Here is a 4,440-nt window from a genome sequence, read left to right as displayed (position 1 = left end):
GATTTCTTCAAGAGCTTGGTTTGAATCAGATGGAGTATATTGTCTATTGTGACAGCCAGAGTGCAATAGACTTGAGCAAGAACTCCATGTACCATGCAAGAACAAAACACATTGACGTCAGATATCATTGGATTCGTGAGAAAGTGGAGAATGAATCATTTCACGTCAAAAAGATTCACACAAGTGAAAATCCTGCAGATATGCTGACCAAGATGATACCGAAAGACAAGTTCGAGTTATGCAAAGAACTTGTGGGTATGAGCTCTCTCTAAAGAAGTTGAAGATACCTTCTTCAAGTAAATGGGACTGGAGGGGGAGATTTGTTGAATCCATCCCATTTTTTAGTCAACTTTAGCTATTCAATTGGTACAAGCAATTGTTAAAAAGGAATAGTAATTGGAGTTGAAAATAAAAGATTTCGTAGTTGGCAAATTGGTAAGATTTGCAACCATTCTTGACTTTGCTATGTTTACATATGTCATTAGTGACATAGACATGGTTTTATCCTTCTATAAATAGAGCATTCTTGCTCATTTGTAGAACACACCAAGTTAGAGAGAAAAACCATTTTGAGAGCAAAGTGAGGTATTCCATAGACTATACAAGGAAATAGTCTGTGAAGAAAAATAGAGTGTGAGCGATATTTTAGTAAGACGGAAACCAAAAGAGTGTTGTTCCTTTTGAGTGTGTAGTAGTCACTTTGAGTATTGTATTCGTAACTACACAGTGTAAAATTCCTTACTATAGTAATATCAGTTGCTCCTCTTGGCTCGTGGTTTTTTCCCTTATTCAGAAGGGTTTCCACGTAAAATTCTTGGTGTCGTTATTTTCCCATTTTATTTCCATTACTTTTACCATATATATTTTTGTGCTTGTCCGCGTTTTCCCAACAAAACTAACAATACGAAGGTTTACGCCAATGTGAAAATGGATTACAGTGAGCACCAAATTGAAATTAAGGCAATTGCAAATTGAACGTATATTGTCAAGTATAATTGCAAATGGCAAGCTGCTTTAATGATAATAAATGCAGAGATAAATAGTTGATTTTTATTTTTATTTTTGGTAAATAGAGATTATATATTAGAAAAATAGTTAAATAACAGCTAAGATTTATTAGTATAAAATCTATTTTTTCAAGGGTTAAAAAAGCGAGCAGCGTTTCGCTAGAGGGCTTTGTGATTTTAATATATACTTACGTTTCAATTCGTTCGTTTTAATTTCCTTTTTAACTATTCGTATTTTTAAAATAAAAAAAATTCACCTTCCTCTTTTGTCTAACTCTTTAATTTCAACTTGTCAACTAACAATTTTATCAATTTTAGTATCACAAGATTGAATGTCGTAATTTATGTTTAAAATTACAAAATTTTGTACAATAAATTACTACTTATATACAATACACGTTAACCAACATTTCGAGTTTGACCACATCCAAAGACAGAGTCCTCAAAGTGTTCTCAGTACTACACGAAAAGTCTCAAAGAAGAAGCTACTACAACAAAGAACCAATTCCTATATATGAATACAATTTACTTTCTTGAACTTTATATAAGATCAAAATCAGACAATCAAATTGAAACGAAGCGAGGGAGTAGTATATGTAGATATATAGTAATAGATATATGATTGGTGCATCCTAAACTTGTCAACAACTAATTAACATGGTCAGTAAAAAGTACTCTTATCAAACATTCATAACTTATTGGCAAAACTATTTATAAAAGCCAAAGCATTACTAGTAACCTCCTTGACCTTCCCTGCACGATTACAAACATCTACTTTCAATGGCTCATCATCACTCACATCTTCAAATCCATCAGTACAAGTATCCTCATTGCTCAAAGCCGCACTCATCCATGTTTGAACATTACTCATTTGAAACCTCAACGACTCACTCGAGCCTCCGAGGGTACGCATTTGCCTCAACGAGTCGCGTATTTGATCGACTGCATCTCCAAATACGGAGAAGCAGTCGTGGAGCGCAGCCACTGCACGTGGCTGCGCTCCATAGTCAGCTTCACGAGATAAGTTGGAAACAAAAACTGACATTCGCTTAGCTTTTGCTAGGCTTACTCCAATAGCGACACGTGCTAGGCGACCGGGGTCTTGTTGTACCGCGGTCGCGTAGTGATTTAGTGAGTGGTATCAGGTATCTGGATACAAAGTGGCTTTACAACTTGAACGGATGTAGTCCGAGTCATCGAGGACGATGTCAACGGATGACACCGTGGTGGGGTCGAGGAGGGCGGCGGAGGGGGCCGGGATAAGGGAGAGGTGGAGGAGCACGGTGGTGATGAGGATGCAAAGAGTACATGAAGTTTTCATGGTTTATCTACTATAGTTTATTTGTCAACAAAATGTAGCAATATATGGGCAATTGGTTTGGAGGTGAAATGACATTTTTGCCCTAATTAAGAACCATTTGTAATGTGGAGTGATGATTTTTGTTGTTGAAAAGAATATTCATTATGCTCCTTTAATTCTGGTAGTACTATTGAACAATGCAAAAAGTTGCAAAGTAATTACTTCTTCAATCTATAAAGTATTGATAAGATCTTATAGTTATCGTAATTTGTCTTTTAACTTTTCTTTTAGTCAATTGGAAAAAAAAAATTAATTTGTAGTAACTTCTTACTTAGTATGTTTTTAGATCACAAAAAAAATATAAAGTTTTTTTTATTTATTTTACATATCTTCAGCTTACGAGCGAAAGATTTAAAAAATCAAAATGTTATGAGTTAATTATCAACCACAAGGAAAAAGATTAAGGGAGCCATGTTAGCTAGAGACTAAGAAAAATCGCACAATTTGTTCAATAGTTTTTACCACTATAAGAAAGTAAAAGAATTAGCTATAGATAAATTTTCATAGTTAAATTACAAAAATAATCATGCTAATTTTATTAGCTATGGATTGCAAGTGCAATGAATTATATGAAAATTCAATTAATTAGAAGCTATTTCGTACATAAATTCACCGGAGATTACCAATAAATTCCACAATATCTTGTAAATGATTTTATGAATAAAGATTGAAAAAAAGAAGTTCAATAGTATAAATTGGTCTTAATGTGTAGTTTACACATGACTCTTCTTTAATTTCTTCCCCATCTTTTGAATATTTTCACCTTTTCTCAAACTCCAAAAATCCTATTTGATCCAATTCTTTATAAGTGGGGCAGTATACAAACTACTTTTGAAATTTCAAGTTTTTTTGCTGCCTAAATTAGCGCCACTTAATGGGATGGCCCTACAATAATTTTTTTGGACCAAATGACTTTTTACTTTATGTGACACCTAATTATATCATTAGTAATAACTACCAAACATTGATTAATTTTGACCTTTTGATGACAAAAAAAAAAAAGTTGATGCATGTTCTGACCACCAATAAGAGCTTTCAGCATTTCCGCCACAGGAATTTTAGAGTATGATTAAATATGTCCTACTCCTACCTATACAAAGCTAAAATCAAATTTATGACTTTATCCTTAATACATCTTATTAATATTACTATATTTTTGGTAGCTTGAGAGTAGGTAATTTTTATCAATTTTCTGTTTTGCAAATTAATTAATTCATGCACTTAATTCCAACTTATTATTAGTAAGGGAACTTATATAAATTTCACTAGTTTAGGGCTAATTTTATAGATACATTTCAGTTTAAAATATTACAAATTCTATCAGATTTCGTGTGTGTTCATATACATGTATCCCGGGATATATATGATCAAAATTAGGTGTAATTTGTTTAGATACAAAACAAATATGGTTCGCCTCCCTCATATTCCATATATATATTAGATACATGTATCTAGTATGATTCACATGTATTTTGAATGCATAACAAATATCGTCGTCTCCCTCCTTATTTTAGTGTATTTGATAGAAAAAATACATGTATCTAGAAATATCTTTCTCAATATATAATAGAAAACTCTGAGTTAATGATAAAATATATACTCTGTCCCAACGTTGTGGGCTCAACGTTGGTTGATTTTTTTTCAAGCTAGTGTCACGTAGGCCGTTACTTATAAAATAAGTTCAGGGGGTAATACGACCTTAATATAATATAATTGTATCTCTAGAATTTCGAATATATGTTGAGAGGATACTTGTGCATTTTCCTAATAATTTGCTTACGAGTTCTTTTATTTACTAAAGTACTAAATCATTTGAGCTTTAATAAATCCAACTTCTTGTCATTAATTTAATCCAATACTTTAAGGACATGAATGGAATCTTAACAAATAAATATATAGTAGTATCATACTTTTGTCCTTTCGGTGGTTAGATGTCAGTTTAGTGGGGGATAAGTACGCATGCAATGAGTTTTCTTGTTTATATTTGGTCCAAATGCAATAATACTAAGTATAAAAATATGTAGGAATAATAATAATAATAATAATAATAATAATAATAATAATAATAATAAT

General features: G+C 32.1%; 1 pseudogene; it reads right to left on the bottom strand.

The window, feature by feature from the left end:
* Nucleotides 1–1,522: 1,522 nt before the first annotated feature.
* LOC107001785 lies at nucleotides 1,523–2,370 on the bottom strand (annotated as a pseudogene).
* Nucleotides 2,371–4,440: the final 2,070 nt, after the last annotated feature.

This window comes from Solanum pennellii, chromosome 10 (genome assembly GCF_001406875.1).
Source record: "Solanum pennellii chromosome 10, SPENNV200".
Taxonomy (NCBI): domain Eukaryota; kingdom Viridiplantae; phylum Streptophyta; class Magnoliopsida; order Solanales; family Solanaceae; genus Solanum; species Solanum pennellii.
This window is presented reverse-complemented; position numbering and strand designations above follow the sequence as displayed.